The 17,511-nt window shown below is 44.3% G+C and overlaps 1 protein-coding gene across 2 annotated transcripts in view; it reads left to right on the top strand.

Moving 5' to 3' along the window:
• Positions 1-17,511, top strand: part of UGGT2 (UDP-glucose glycoprotein glucosyltransferase 2) — a 670,166-nt gene that overhangs the window by 325,419 nt on the left and 327,236 nt on the right. The window lies entirely within an intron of this gene.

Raw genomic sequence — 17,511 nt, 5'->3', positions numbered from 1 at the left:
AAAAATTCCTTGAAGAAAGACACATAAGGTCAATGTCATGGCCTGCAAACAGTCCGGATCTCAATCCAATTGAAAATCTGTGGTGGAAGTTAAAGAAGATGGTCCATGACAAGGCTCCAACCTGCAAAGATGATTTGGCAACAGCAATCAGAGAAGGCTGGAGCCAGATTGATGAAGAGTACTGTTTATCACTCATTAAGTCAATGCCTCAGAGACTGCAAGCAGTTATAAAAGCCAGAGGTGGTGCAACAAAGTACTAGTGATGTGTTGGAGTGTTATTTTGTTTGTTTGTTTTTCATGATTCCATAATTTTTTCCTCAGAGTTGAGTGATTCCATAATTTATTCCCTGTGCTTGTTCTATAAATCTAACTGTTACTGGCCACCACAATTATTTTTCTTGATTTCTTTTAGTGTTTCTTAAAGCCAGAAAGTTGCCATTTGAAATGCCTTTAGTTTTTGGCCATGTCTGTGATCTGCTTTTTTTCTACAACAATAAACAACTGAAGGAACATCCTCAGGGACTGGTGATTCCATAATTTTTGCCAGGGGTTGTATAAGTGTGATGTACATGAGAGAAGTGGGTATAATTACGGGATGTGGGGTGCAGCACCTTCCAAACGTCAACAAGGCGCAGATCGTAGAATGCACGTTTCAGTGCCCTCAGTTTGGGGAATGAAATACATGACCGCGAGGTGGAGGAATCCAAAAGTGGTTCTAGAGGGGTGTTAAAATCCCCTCCCAAGACAAGCTTACCCTCCATGAATCCTGACAGAATCCTCAAGTACTGCAACGCAGACGACACGTGATTAACATTCGGAAGGTAAATATTAGCTACCGTATTTGAAAGATTGAAGGGTTATTAGATCTCATCACAGGATGGTCTGTGGAGGTCTCATATGTAGAGCAGTGCCAACGTCCTATTTTAAGTCTTAGAAAAAAGAGGGGAAGGGGGGGGGGTTTTAATTACCCAGGAGAACGAAACAGATGGACTTTGTAGGCACCAATCATAAAAATCAATGTAAACTTTTATTTATACACAAATTTAAAAAGAATCACAAAAACGTAAACATCTTTTTAAAAAACGCAGTACATTGCGGAAATTGGTATTAAATGTCACTACATAAATGTATGAGAACGGATCGGGGAATAGCCCCTATACCAGAGGGAGGGATAAACCCCTTCCGTTCCCATTGAATAACCTCAAACTGATATAGCTCGGTATGGCTCTACATGTTTCGCAAATTTGAATGCTTCTTCAGGAGCTTGTTTGGGTTACCAGCCAGAGTAACTGAATCCGTCTTCAGATCAGGTAGAGGTTATGGATAATTGAGAAGCCATGCATTCAGAGACACAGCCTCCAATAACCAAGGTGCATAAGGTAATCCAGAGACTGTAATCTTGTAGGGTAAGACAGGTGAGCAGGTCTTGTAAACAGCATCAATCAGCTACTTGCTTGTAAACCTGGCACAAAATAGATCTTGACTGACATGGCTGCAATAGAGCTCTGATCCTATCCCAGCAAGGAGCTATCTAATAAGCTCCCAGGACTGCCATCAGACAGCTTGTGTTGTTAAACAGGTAACATTCAGGCATCAGAGCGCCCTGGAGGGTAGTGGCGCTACCCTCCAGGGCGCTCTGATGCCTGAATGTTACCTGTTTAACAACACAAGCTGTCTGATGGCAGTCCTGGGAGCTTATTAGATAGCTCCTTGCTGGGATAGGATCAGAGCTCTATTGCAGCCATGTCAGTCAAGATCTATTTTGTGCCAGGTTTACAAGCAAGTAGCTGATTGATGCTGTTTACAAGACCTGCTCACCTGTCTTACCCTACAAGATTACAGTCTCTGGATTACCTTATGCACCTTGGTTAAAAAGATGTTTACGTTTTTGTGATTCTTTTTAAATTTGTGTATAAATAAAAGTTTACATTGATTTTTATGATTGGTGCCTACAAAGTCCATCTGTTTCGTTCTCCTGGGTAATTAAACCCCCCCCCCCTTCCCCCCTAGCTACCGTATTTGGTGCCCCATAACATGAATTTCACAAAAACATACCTTCCCTGAGGGTCAGAGAGGTGATCAAGCACTTCTATAGGGAGCGTCTTATGAAAGGCAATAGATACTCCCTTGGCTTTCTGGGTTGGATTAGTACTGTGAAACCATCTGTTGAAATATCTGTTGGAACAGGAAGGAGTGGAGGCAGAGTGAAAATGTGTCTCTTGCATAAGAAGCACATTAACTAGGCGTTTGTGCATTTGATAAAGGATTTGTCCTCTTTTGGTGGCATTATTAATATACATATGTATATATAATAGAGAGGGGGACTGGAGTAAAGGGAGAGGGGTCAAAAACAGATGGGGAGGAAGAAAGGAGGAGGAGAGCGGTGGGAAAGAGGAGGAGAGAGGTGGGAAAGAGGTTGGTCAGATAGAGCACCTGGGGAAGGTGGCTCAAAAAATACTAAAGTGTCCGTGAAAACGTAACACTTCGTGAAATATCACGTGGTAGGCACAAACTGTGCCAATCCTATTTGGGGAGAGAAAACAAGGTTAAGATAGCTGAGATGTGATCCCGACAATTAAGCAGACATATATAACATAAATGTAACATACCCAATGACCATGGCATCTAATGTTCTACTTATTAGTCATTAAAGAGCGGAGTGTATAACTAATACCATTGGTACCCTTGGACATCATAAACAATATAGAAGTATATGAAAAATAACATTGGTGAAGAACAGGGTATGAACTGGCTGGGGACATAATAAAGGCTCAAGTATTCCCATGTGGTCATGCAGAGGTTGGGCACCCCAATTACTACATTTTATAGCAGCGTTATCTATGATCGTCGTCATAGCTTAGCTTCATATAACAGTGTAAACGCACATTAGTTGCCATTGATAAGGTCTAATAGTCCCGAGCTACAGGGACATTTAGGTCTGGTACTGAGGAAAGACTTGGAAGCCCCAGGACAAGCCAGGGAACCGTATTTGGGAAACACCAAATCAATCCGCAGGTCCAGTGCCTAGAGAAACACAGTGAGAGTAGGAGCAATCCCTTGAGAAGCAACCAGTGGCTCCGCCCGCACCCAGACCGCATCCCCCCCAAAAGAATCAGAGGTATTAAGGACCCACTTGATAGGAGAAGGCTCCCAGTGTATCTAAACACACGTAGCAGTCATGATGTTATTAGTGTAATCAGGATGGTGTGGGAACACGATGAGGGCCAGGGCGGTCCGGCACCAAACGGGTCCACTGCAAATTAATAGGCAACATCAACAGTATTGTCTTCCCTTCCAGAGCCCCAGCAAGCACAACTGTACCAGCTGAGGGCAATGAAAGAGTCCCCGAGCCAGGCAGAACTGCTAAACCATAATAACATTCAAATGACACTGATCAGGAGTCAATAGGGGAACATAGGTAAAAAAAAGGGGGAGAAAACAAAACAGAGAAAACATAGTTAAGGCAAACCTGGCCTGAGTCCAGGACAAGATCGGTAACCTCCTTGTGGAAGAAAAAAAAAAAAAGCCATGGAAAAAAGAACCAGTTCAGGTCTTATTTGAAAGAGTTCGGATCAGTCTTCTGGTGACGTGGCCCGCCGTATTCTAGGACCGGAGGATACCGATCTAGACCGTGGGTGTCTATGACATAGTAGGGGAGGGCCCAGTGGACGTTGACGGTCATCTGGAGGATCCAACCAGTTTGGGACGGTGATAGGGTCCTGGTCCAGGAAGAGGAAGAAGGCAGGAAGCTGGTCTGGATCTGATAGGATAAATTTGTGGTCATCATCCCGGGTCACTTTGATGCTGAAGGGGTGGCCCCAAGTGTACGTTGCACCTACTTGGCGAATCAATTCCAGCAGTGGGCGGACCACTCGCCGCATGTATAGCGTGTTGCGGGAAAGATCTGGGTATAGGTGTATGGAGGATCCGTGGAAGTCCAGTGGGCCCAGGCGCCAGGCCTTGCGTAAGATCTCTTCCTTCAGGGTATAGTAATGTACCCGGCAGAGAACGTCACGAGGGCGGTCTCTGCGGTCGCACCCTATGCCCCCAACTCTGTGCACTCTGTCCAATTCGATAGGGGATGTAACTTCCATGCCCAGGACCTGATTGAGGATAGCGATGATAGTGGGTTTGAGATCAGTACCTGAGGTTGCCTCTGGGACACCTTGGAGACGGATGTTGTTCCTGCGGCTCCGGTTTTCACTATCCTCTATTCGGAGCTGGTGTTGCCGTAACCTGGAGAGATGAGCCATAGATGCAGTTTCAAGCGCCGTTATACGGGCTGTATGGTCTTCTTTGCTGGTAGCCATAGCAGATACTGCGACCTCCGATGCCGAAACCCGTTGTTTGAGGGCATTCAGTTCAACGTGGAGAGAACTTTCCATTTTGGAAGCCCAGGAGTCAAAGTCAGCCCGGAAGGCAGAGAGTAGGGCAGTGGTTGTGGAGCCCAGGGCACCATCTGAGGCTGGGGAGAGCATCCCTGCTGGGACAGCATCTACGTTTGTGGTAGGGGACAGAGCGAATCTGGTTAGGGGATCTGGAGGGTCCATCGGAGGAGACGGGTGTGCACCTGAGTTGTTACCGCTGGTAGAGGAAGCTGCTGCAGTCGGGGGAGGAAGTTTTGGTTTGCCTGGGGTTCGGCTTGTCGAAAGTTTGTCTTTCCCTGTACGGGAGTCATGTGAGGTTGTACATAGTAGATATCTTTGGATAGTGCCTTGTTGTAGTTCAGCAAAGTCAGCAGGGTTAGAGCTGGAAGCCGCCATCAGCAGGTCGGGTGTGATTAGTTGGGAACACAGCCTGCAGTTGTCGGGAGAGCACAGAGCTCAGCGGGACATGTCGTCAGCCATCCATTGTCAGCCATGCGCCCCCATAGGTGCAATAGTAAAGCAGCTAATGCGACCTGTGCTGCAGGTGGAAATATACTTGTGTTGCACTGCTAAGGTCCGGATGGAGCAAGATGGCCGCCACCCCCAGGACTGGAGCTGGGAACACTCTACCTTCCAGGAGTCTGTAAGAGCAGGGGAGTGCAGGTGTATGTGCTGCAGGGCAGCGGTATGACAGTCTGGGGAGCTCCAGTGGCCGAGGGGGGGCGGATTGGGGCTGGGGGTGAGTATCAGCGCTGAGCCCAGGTGGAGCAAGATGGCCACTATACCTTATGGTAGTAAGTGACCGGGTGGAGCAAGATGGCCGCCGCTTTTAGGCCTGGAGCCGTTCCCCGTCTTTCCAGGCACTTTAAGAACAGCGGAGTGTCTGTGCACACATTCCAGACAGCGGTGTGGCAGCCTGGGCAGCTCCAGCGGTCGAGGAAGGGGTGCGCTGTGGCTAGGGGTGTGTGTCAGCTCTGATCCTGGGTGGAGCAAGATGGCCGCTATAAGTGTCCACTGGCCGCGTGCATAAGGCTGAGTCGTTCCGGTCGGCCCGCAGGGAGAGAGACAGGCATGGGAGAGTCCGGGCTATCTGGATGCGGCGATGGTGTTGCCGCCAAGTGGACCAAGATGGCTGCCGTTCCCTGCGAGTAGGCCGGAGCCGCGGGCCTTCCTGCAGATGGCCAGCCGGGACAAAGGTGCGATCTGCGCCCACAGGACCCGGCAGTCCCATGACAGGCTGAGGGACACAGGGGTCTGAGCCAAGGTCCAGGTAAAGCTGCTGGGGGTCGCTACCCCCTCTCAAAGGCCTCTGGAAGGCCGGAGCTCCTCACATGTGCGTCTGCTCTGCTCCACGTCCAGCCACGCCCCCCGGTCCCATTCAATTTAATGGGATGGCTGGTGACGCAGCAGTGACATAACAAGGTGAGGGACGTGGCGGCAGCAGCAGGTGAGTGGTTGCCCGCTAACAGGCGCTGCCATGATGGATCTGAAATGACAGGTGCTCTTTAAATGTAAGGACTTATTCTTGCTGGTAGTTAGACTCTTTAATATTTGCAAACAAAATGAAGGTCTCCTATTTAGAATATTAAGCTGTCAGGTTAGTAAAGCAGCAATATTAGAACTGATTCAGTCATACAATATGTATTGTACATAGATTTGCAAAACAACGGAATAAAGAAATATTCCTGAACTTTGGTTTATCTCATAGTTACTGTGAAATTGTGTGAATGCATCAATGCAGTGCATGTTATCTCAGCTTGCAGGGCTTAGATTCATTGAATGAGTTTACCAATAAATGTAAATATTGCAGAATATACAGCCTCATGCTACATAACTAAGCTCCATTTCATGCTGAATAAACTAAATTATTAATGTATCTTAAATACAACACTATATTGGAATAGATTTTTACTCCAAAAGCATTTTATTAAAATAAATTTGATAAAAATCAAAAAAATCTATTTAAATTTTAAAAAATCTGATTTAACAGCTTGCGGACCAGCCGCCGCAGTTTTACTGCGGCAAGTTGGCTCCACTGCGTGAAATCACGTAACTCTACGTGATCTCGCGAGGTTCGGATAGCGTGCGCGCACCACTCCGAGCTCCGTGAGTCTGACTGCAGGTCCCACGGACTCTATGTCCGCAGGGATACCCGCGATCGTTTCACGGAGAGGAAGAACGTGGAAATGCTGATGTAAACAAGCATTTCCCCGTTCTGTCTAGTGATAGGACACTGATCACCGCTCCCTGTAATCGGGAGCGGTGATCAGTGTCGTGTCACACGTAGCCCATCCCCCCACAGTTAGAATCACTCCCTGCAGCGCCCCCTCCTGGTTAACCCCTTCACTGCCAGTCACATTTACACAGTAATCTGTGCATTTTTAATCGCACTGATCACTGTATAAATGTGAATGGTCCCAAAATAGAGCCAAAACTGTCCGATCTGTCCGCCATAATGTCGCAGTCACGATAAAAATCGCTGATCGCCGCCATTACTAGTAAAAAAAAAAAAATTATTAATAAAAATGCCATAAAACTATCCCCTATTTTGTAGATGCTATAACTTTTGCACAAACCAATCAATAAACGCTTATTGCGATTTTTTTTTTTTACCAAAAAAAAAATTATATTATAGCAAAAAGTAAAAAAATTAGCTTTTTTTTTTTTTTTTTTTGTCATTTTTTTTTGTTTATAGCGCAAAAAATAAAAAACGCAGAGGTGATTAAATACCACCAAAAGAAAGCTCTATTTGTGGGGAAAAAGGAACGTCAGTTTTGTTTGGGAGCCACGTCGCACGACCGCACAATTGTCAGTTAAAACGACGCAGTGCCGAATCGCAAAAACTGCTCTGGTCAGGCAAGGGGGTAAATCCTTCCGGGGCTGAAGTGGTTAAATCAAAAAATCCAGATTTTTCTTTTTTTTTAATCATTGATTTATAATCCACCCTGCATTTGATGTTCAATAAAGGTTTATAAACCTTTGTAAAACATACATATACAGATATGTATAATATAATTTTGATTTTTTTTTTCGAATCATGTGAATGGCACAACGCCAATCAGGGCTGGCCAGACACAGACTTGTACTATAAAGAGCATACATCAGCAGAGTAAAGCCGCGTACACACAAGCGGAATGTCCGACAGAAATAGTCAGACGGAAGCTTTTCATTGTCTATCTATACATCGCCATGTATCGTGAGATTTTGAGTGCAAACCTCCTCCCATCAGCAAGGGCATTGAAGATGAAACGTGTCTGGGTCTTTTAGCATGACAATGATCCCAAACACACCGCCCGGGCAATGAAGGAGTGGCTTCGTAAGAAGAATTTCAAGGTCATGGAGTGGCCTAAACAGTCTCCAGATCTCAACCCTATAGAAAACCTTTGGAGGGAGTTGAAAGTCCGTGTTGCCCAGCGACAGCCCCAAAACATCACTGCTCTAGAGGAGATCTGCATGGAGGAATGGGCCAACATATCAGCAACAGTGTGTGACAACCTTGTGAAGACTTACAGAAAACGTTTGACCTCTGTCATTGCCAACAAAGGATATATAACAAAGTATTGAGATGAACTTTTGATATTATTATTATTATTATACAGGATTTATATAGCGCCAACAGTTTGCGCAGCGCTTTACAACATGGGGCAGACAGTACACTTACAATACAGGAGGGATCAGAGGGCCCTGCTCGTTAGAGCTTACAATTTAGAAGGGAGGGTCAAGTGGAGACAAAAGGTAATAACTGTGGGGGATGCGCTGATGGGAAGAAAAAAAAAAAAAAAGTACAGTTGTTAGGTGTGGGTAGGATAGGCTTCTCTGAAGAGAAGGGTTTTCAGGGATATTGATCAAATACTTATTTTCCACCATAATTTGCAAATAAATTCTTTCAAAAAATCAGACAATGCGATTGTCTGGATTTGTTTCCACGTTTTGTCTCTCATAGTTGAGGTATACCTATGATGACAATTACAGTCCTCTCTCATCTTTTTAAGTGGGAGAACTTGCACAATTGGTGGCTGACTAAATACTTTTTTGCCCCACTGTGTATATAAATATATATATGTATATAAACATTATATTGTCAAAAGTATTGAGGCATCCCAGTCTTAGTCCGTAGGGTTCAATGTTGAGTTGGTGCACCCTTTGCAGCTATAACAGCTTCAACTCTTCTGGGAGAGGCTGTCTACGAGGTTTAGGAGTGTGTCTATGGGAATGTTTGACCATTCTTCCAGAAGCGCATTTGTGAGGTCAAGCACTGATGTTGGACAAGAAGGCCTGGGTCGAAGTCTCCACTCTAATTCATCCCAAAGGTGTTCTATTGAGTTGAGGTCAGGACTAATAGTTTATATTATAATACAGTCAAGATTTCTTATACCAAAGGTGAAACAAAAGAGAAACCACTTAATTAACAGATTGTATAGATAGTACACTCATAAATCAGCTTTGAAAGATGTTAAAAACTATAACACCTTTGGATGGCAACCAAAGTTGTACCTACCAGTAAGACTGCTGCTGTGATTACTACAGCAGATAGAAGTCAAGGAGGTTCTGGCAATCCCTTTGGCTTCGGATTGGTCCTGCAGGTCATGGTTTGCAGATCTTGTTCTTCTGGTAGGGGATGTTCTTTGGTCCCTACCACTCCGAAAAGACTTGTTGTCTCAAAGGCCCATTTACCACCCTGATTTACTGTCACTAGCTTTATTGGCTTGGCTGTTAAGGTTTAGGAGTGTGTCTATGGGAATGTTTGACCATTCTTCCAGAAGTGCATTTGTGAGGTCAGGCACTGATGTTGGATGAGGAGGTCTGGCTTGCAGTCTCCGCTCTAATTCATCCCAAAGGTGTTCTATCGAGTTGAGGTCAGGACTCTGTGCAGGCCAGTCAGGTGAAGTTCCTCCACCCCAAACTCTCTCATCCATGTCTTTATGAACCTTGCTTTGTGCACTGGCCCAAATCTTTTGGTGGAGGGGGATTATAGTGTAGAGTTGTTTTTCAGGGGTTGGACTTGGCCCCTTAGTTCCAGTGAAGGGACATCTTAAGGTTTCAGCATACCCAGACATTTAGGACAATTTCATGCTCCAAACTTTGTGGGAACAGTTTGGGGATTGCCCCTTCCTGTTCCAACATGACTGCGCACCAGTGCACAAAGCAAGGTCCATAAAGATATGGATGAGCGAGTTTGGGGTGGAGGAAAATTAACTTCAAGTGCAATAGAGACTGGTATTGTGGTAATATTGACGTTTATTGAGATTTCCATACATTAGAGGGTTATTGTTAAGTTATTGATTAGTAAGTTAGCGCTGCACTTTTTTTTTTTATTGTGTGGGAACACATAACAGTGCTGAGCAGCAGGCCTTTTACTGACACTTTTTTTTTAATTTTACCTAGTTTATTGTAAATAGTAGTGTGGTGATTACCTATTATACTAAAGATTGGCATGTGGCATTAATAAACATCGCCAGATTTCAGTTGTGCCCCACCAGGCCCCCTTCCCCATAAACAATGTGCCTGGCTACAGAGTTCATCTCCCCATCCCTGCACTTAGTGCACTGATGGGCAGTACTGATAGGTGGCATTGATTGGCACTGATTGGCAGCACTGGCAGCGTTGATGGGCAGTGATTGGCAGCACTGATAGGTGGCACTATAGGCGTCACTGATTGGCACTGACTGGCAGCACTGATTGGCACTGATAGGTGGCACTAATAGTTGGCACTGATGGGCAGCACTGATGGGCAGCACTGATGGGCAGCATTGATTGGCACTGATGGGCAGCATTGATTGGCACTGATGGGCAGCATTGATTGGCACTGATGGGCAGCACTGATTGGCACTGAAAGCAGCACTGATGTGCACTGATTGGCAGCATTGATTGGCACTGATGGGCAGCAATGGTTGGCACTTATAGCAGCACTGATGGACAGCATTGATTGGCACTGATGGACAGCATTGATTGGCACTGATGGACAGCATTGATTGGCACTGATGGGCAGCATTGATTGGCACTGATGGGCAGTATTGATTGGAAATGATGGGCGGCATTGATTGGCACTGATGGGCGGCACTGATTGGCACTGAAAGCAGCACTGATGTGCACTGATTGGCAGCATTGATTGGCACTTATGGGCAGCAATGGTTGGCACTTATAGCAGCACTGATGGGCACTGGCAGTACTGATTGACACTGATTGGCAGCACTGATGGGCAGCACTGATGGGCAGCATTGATTGGCACTGATGGGCAGCATTGATTGGCACTGATGGGCGGCATTGATTGGCACTGATGGGCGGCACTGATTGGCACTGAAAGCAGCACTGATGTGTACTGATTGGTAGCATTGATTGGCACTGATGGTTGGCACTTATAGCAGTACTGATTGGCACTGATGGGCACTGATGGGCAGCATTGATTGGCACTGATGGGCACTGATTGGCAGCAATGATGGGCACTGATAGGCAAATACTGATTGGCACTGATATCCGCGCTGATAGGCAGCACTGATAGGCACTGATTGGCACCATTGATTTGCACTGATAGGCACCGATTGGCAGCATTGATTGGACTGTTGGACAGCACTAATGGGCACTGATAGGCAGCACTGATGGACAGCACTAATTGCCACTGATGGACAGCACTGATAGGCAGCACTGATGGACACTGGCACTGATTGCATCACTGATAGCGGCACTGATGGGCAGCACTGATTGGCACTGATTGCGACATTGATAGTGGCACTGATGGGCAGCACTGGCACTGATAGCGACACTGATTTCAGCACTGATGGGCACTGATTGACAGCATTGATTGGCACTGATGGGCAGCACTGATTGGCACTGATAGTGGCACTGACAGAGGGGATTGTGAGGCGAGAGCCACTCAGTGTGTGAGGCTGCCAGCTAATGTAACTGCACGCAGGTAGAAGATCAGCTGTCACAACTCTGTGGCGATGTTGAGGGTAGGCGGGACCGAGCAGCTATCAAACACCAGTCAATGATTGGGCTGCTTAAGAAAGGGGGCGGAGCCACATACATGTAGCGGCCCGCCCAGACCCCAGCCTTTTGGATGCTGTTTGTTGTCCTTTTGGCCCCGCCCACCCCCAACATCACCACTGAGTTGTGACAGCTGGTCTCTCTCTCTCTGCAAGACATTACATTAGCTGACAGTTTCACACACTGAGCGACTCTCGCCTCACCATCTGATCAATGTTTCACAGGCAGCACGGGCTACACAATGCTTGGATGTAACATTTCAGAGCAGATCTCAGGCGACAGCTCCAGGTGATTAGGGTGTGCCCAGGCACACCCCTTGTGCATGCCTATGATGTATACACAAAACAGTGTGATAAGCAAAAAGCCACTTTTACTTTTACTTCAGATGAGTATAAGTTTGGTTACATACATACAAATACTTTTTTACATTTTCGAAGTTACTTTACAACATTCAGTACATATATTCATTTGCTGCGAGCAACACAGTTACTTCGTTCTTGCTTCAGTGTGTTTTTTTTTAAACAGATGAGGTCCAGAAACTGATCCCCGTTGTCCTACTGCTAATGAAAAATAAAATTATATTCACATGGGATAAAAAAAAAAACAAAAAAAATACAAAAACATTGTATGGCATAAATATTTCCAAACAAACATTCTGTGTGCTTTCCCCTTTCAATATGTAATGCTCTTTCCTTTTATGCACATATTCTTTCTGTTAAGAATGTAATATGCAAACATATTAAGGAATGCCCACAGCTATTATAAATTTATTTCTGTTAAGATATGTAAAATTCAACATGCATAATCTAAGTATAGGATTTATTTTACAAATGAGTAGCTAGATTACTTCATGAATTAGTAGACAAAAATTGTGTATTCTGCATTGCTTCTGGTCCCTGACCCTTTCTCAATACAAATGCTAATCAGAGTTCTGAAGGACTTCTTCTTGCCAATCAAAACTTAGATATAAAGTCATTTCCTAAATTTACATATAGATTAAACTTGAACATATTATCTTGCTGTTTAATTCAATGATACGTCTCCGTTCAGTCGTTACCGGGTATGTAATCTGTTTAAAGCATCTTTTATTTAAAGTTGTAAATGGATAGGAGGTTTATTTAAGAGCATTAAACAAAGACCTATACAAATTAAGTATGCTAGAGCAGATGAGATGTGAAACTCACTTGACTACAAAGTTATTCTAATAACAAAATATAACAAGTTATGTTGGTCACACAAGATATGGCTATTTTATTTTGGTTGGATTTCACTGGACAACAAATTTTTTTTCAAAAGTTTTGCTTCTGAAAAACGTTTGACTATTGCAATAGACCCCTTAAAACTGAACACAAATATATTTTCAGAATTACCGTATCACTTTAAAATTTTAAAAATATGAAATATGCTTTTAGTGGCTATAATGTATTTAATTGCATAATGTTTCCAATACAGGGCATGAGTTCAACAGGCTAAAAGTGTATTGCTGCTAATTTTTGTACGCACAAGTTTTATGTGCTTGGTGCATGTTGCTGCAGTATCCAACAATAGTCAGGTAGAACTGATAAATTCCAGTTGCCATGGTAGTAAGGCCCTGTTCATCGCTAACTGTACCTAGATTTTTGGGAAAGAAATCCAAGTGTGAATGTAGAAAATATAATTTTCAGTGAAATCTTTCTGTTCATGGTCTTGTATACTGCAAAGAGTTTGTCAACCAGCCGAATGTAACAGATCTTCAAACTGCTTGTCGTTGATGACACATCTGGAATAGAAAAATTGCCTTACTTAATCTTGGCATCAGTTTATTCTTGGACACATCTGTCTCAAATATCGTAAACTTTCACATTCCTGGTTTATTGCTTTCACAAAATTTTTCATTAGTTAGACTAAAACAGAGGTAAAAATATCATTGTTAGGTCAGCAATTGGTTCATGTGCCATGGTTTTCTGTTCTGGAACCAAATTCTTTTGGAGTGGCCATTCCTTTGTAAATGTAATGAGGCTCTTTTGCACAGCTGTCCCATTCACATAAATAACAGCAGTACTTAGTATATCGAAGCTGCATCCCAAACAACAGAGCCACTACTTTTATCTCTCCACAGATATTCCAGTTTTACTTTGTGTACTGGGTGCATTTCTGCATTAGTTTAATGTTTTCATATGTTTCAGTCATGTGTACAGCATAGCCAACAAGTGTTGAGTATTTTGCCATTGTGTAACAAGACAGCTTTGAGGCTTAATTAACAAAGCAATGCCATTCTTGTGCGTCATGCTCACAACCCAAAGCTGAGAACAAGCTGTCATAATCCATACAGAAAACAAGGCTGTTAACCTATGCAAAGAAATTTGTTAAATCATCTTGGTGGCGTTGAAAAAAACAAAAATGTCATACCTGGTGATGGCAGACATCCTTGCAGTCTTGAACCCAAGATTTCTAGAGTCAGAAGTAGCAGAGAAACTGGCTCGATTAAAACTTGGCAATGGGTCCTGATGATATTCATCCCAGAGGTCTAAGAGAACTTTGAGGTATGGTTGGACCATTAAATGAACAATGTAATCCACCTCTTCTAACAGGAGAAGTTCCCTATGACTGGCGGACATCTAATATCGTACCTGTCCACAAGAAGGGTAGCAAGTTAGAAGCTGGAAATTATAAGCCAGTGAGTTTACCAACTATTTTAATAAAGTTAATATAAACACTCCTTAAAGGAAGGGTCATTGATCACTTAAAAACGCAAAACATGCTGGACCCAAAGCAGCATGGCTTTACTGAGGACATATCTTGTCAGACTAATCCTTTTTTTTTTTTTTTTTTTTCATTTTTTGACTATATCACTAATTTTGGACCGTGGTGGTACTATGGCCTTTATTTATTTCAGCAAAGCATTTGATACAGATGCACATAATGAACATAAAGAAGTTATACAAGCTAGGATTTAACCTAAATATTTTAGATCATTGCAAAAAAAGCTAACAATCTGGCCAAGCAGTGGGAAAAGTGAATAGAATCCTAGGATGTATCACTAGAAGGGTCACAAGCAGGAGGAAGGAGGTCCTGATTTCCTCCATATAGATCCTGTTTTTTTTTTTTTTTTAACAGATGTGTTTATTAGGTTTACACATAGAAAGAACAGTACAGATCATTATCAGTGATATACCCACAAACATGCTGGCAGCAAGTGGGGGTACAGAGGGGATGTTGCATCAAAATAAAACAGCAGGATACAAACAATGTGCGTCAGCATAGTTCGAACCACATATCTTACAGTGCAAAAGCAAAGAATCAGTATGGTAACCAGAGAATATAGTGCTGTGTATATTATATATTACCGCTAAGTATCTCAACTCGGATAATAACTAGGGCATTCTTGATACCGTTACAGCCCTACACATGAATAGGTATATGGTTGGTTACAATTGTGAGAGCCACCAGTTTGCTAGTACAGAACAGGAATCGGGGGGGTAGAAAAAGAGGGGTTCTCAAATTGTAAGATCTTGTGTTGTAATCCACGCAGCCCAAATTGTTTTAAATTGTTTGGGACAGTTACAACTAAGATATGTATGATTATATAGCAAAATTACATTGTTAATTAGGGTACACCATTGAGCCAATGAAGAGGGAGCCAACATCTTCCATTTAAGTAAGGTGGCTTTCCTGGCATAGTAGAAAATAAAAACAGTCTGGTATGATGTGTAGTAGCAAGGGTGCTACAAATACCCAATAGAAACATGAGTGGATACATGGGTATCATCAATTCACTCATAGTTCCCACCTCAGAAGCTACCCCCTTTCAAAACCCCATATACAGTATCTCACAAAAGTGAGTACACCCCTCACATTTTTGTAAATATTTTATTAAATCTTTTCATGTGACGACACTGAAGAAATGACACTTTTCTACAATGTAAAGCAGTGAGTGTACAGCTTGTATAACAGTGTAAATTTGCTGTCCCCTCAAAATAACTCAAAACACAGCCATTAATGTCTAAACTGCTGGCAACAAAAGTGAATACACCCCTAAGTGATAATGTCCAAATTGGGCCCAATTGTCTATTTTCCCTCCCTGGTGTCATGTGACTCGTTAGTGTTACAAGGTCTCAGGTGTGAATGAGGAGCAGGTGTGTTAAATTTGGTGTTATCACTCTCACTCTCTCATACTGGTCACTGGAAGTTCAACATGGAACCTCATGGCAAAGAACTCTCTGAGGATATAATAAGATTCAGTGGCATTGCTAAGGGAGTGCGGGGGGTGCGGTCCGCGCCTGGGTGCCACCCGCTACAGGGGTACACCATCCCGAGGGTGAGGAAAGCCCTGCCTGACTTTGGAAGTTTTTTTGCTTTCAGCTGGAAACCCACCTCCAGTTTGTGACCACGGGTGTTCTCCTTCTCCTCTGTCTCTTACTATAGCGCTACTGTCCATTCTCCACCCGGGCAGCATGGCTGCATGCTGTCCTCTCCTCTCCAGCTGCCGCCCGGGTATTCCATGTATCTGAGCCGCCCGAGCTAGTGCGGTAACAAGCGGGGGGAGGGGGGTGTCAGCTTGCAATGAGGGGGGATGTCCTCCACGATGTTGTGACAGGTGGGGGGGCTGTACTACTGATAAAGGGGGTAGTTTTTCCTGGGGGGCTGTACTGATCAAGGGGGGTAGTTTGTCATGGGGAAGGAGTCTGTACTAATGGAGGGGGGCTTTGTCCTGGGGAGGGGTCTGTACTAATGGAGGAGGGGGTGGTTTGTACTGAGGGGGGTCTGTACTGATGGAGGGGGTTTATACTTAGTGGGGGATCTATACTGAGAGAGGGGGTCTGTACTAAGTGGAGGGGTCTATACTGAGGGGGGGACTATACTTTGTGCAGGGAGTGTCTGTACTGAGGGCGGGACTATATTTGGAGGGAGGTCTGTACTGAAGGAGGGGGGGTGACTATAGTGACTATAGTTGGTGGAGGGGGGTGACACCATGTTTTATCACACCGGGTAACACCAACCCTAGTGACGCCACTGATAAGATTGCCAAGACCCTGAAACTGAGCTGCAGCATGTGGCCAAGACCATACAGTGATTTAACAGGACAGGTTCCACAGGCCTGGCCATGGTCGACCAAAGAAGTTGAGTGCACGTGCTCAGCATCATATCCAGAGCTTGACATTTGGTAATAGACATATGAGTGCTGCCAGCATTGCTGCAGAGGTTGAAGGGGTGGGGGGGTCAGCCTGTCAGTGCTAAGACCATACGCCGCCCACTGCATCAAATTGGTCTGCATGGCTGTCGTCCCAGAAGGAAGCCTCTTCTAAAGATGATGCACAAGAAAGCCTGCAAACAGTTTGCTGAAGACAAGCAGACTAAGGAGGTGGATTACTGGAACCATGTCCTGTGGTCTGATGAAACCAAGATAAACTTATTTGGTTCAGATGGTGTCCAGCGTGTGTGTCAGCAACCACATAAGGAGTACAAAGACAAGTGTGTCTTGCCTACAGTCAAGCATGGTGGTGGTAGTGTCATGGTCTGGGGCTGCATGAGTGCTGCCGGCACTGGGAAGCTACAGTTCATTGAGGGAACCATGAATGCCAACATGTACTGTGGCATACTGAAGCAGAGCATGATTCCCTCCCTTCAGTGACTGGGCCGCAGGGCAGTATTCCAACATAATGACCCCAAACACTCCTCCAAGATGACCACTGCCTTTCTAAAGCAGCTAAGAGTAAAGGTGATGGACTGGCCAAGCATGTCTCCAAACCTAAACCCTATTGAGCATTTGTATGGCATCCTCAAATGGAAGGTGAAGAAGTGCAAGGTCTCTAACATCCACCAGCTCTGTGATGTCGTCATGGAGGAGTGGAAGAGGACACCAGTGGCAACCTGTGAAGCTCTGGTGAACTCTATGCCCAACAGGGTTAAGGCAGTGCTGGAAAATAATGGTGGCCACACAAAATATTGACACTTTGGGCCCAATTTTGGACATTTTTACTTAGGGGTGTACTCACTTTTGTTGCCAGTGGTTTAGACATTAATGGCTGTATGTTAAGTTAATTTGAGGGGACAGCAAATTTACACTGTTATACAAGCTGTACACTCATTACTTTACATTGTAGCAAAGTGTAATTTCTTTAGTGTTGTGACATGAAAAGATATAATCAAATATTTACAAAAATGTAAGAGATACTGTAGA

This window comes from Aquarana catesbeiana, linkage group LG02, assembly GCF_042186555.1.
Source record: "Aquarana catesbeiana isolate 2022-GZ linkage group LG02, ASM4218655v1, whole genome shotgun sequence".
NCBI classification, from domain to species: Eukaryota; Metazoa; Chordata; class Amphibia; order Anura; family Ranidae; genus Aquarana; species Aquarana catesbeiana.
The sequence above is the reverse complement of the archived record's forward strand: the minus strand, read 5'-3'. Positions and strand labels throughout refer to the sequence as shown.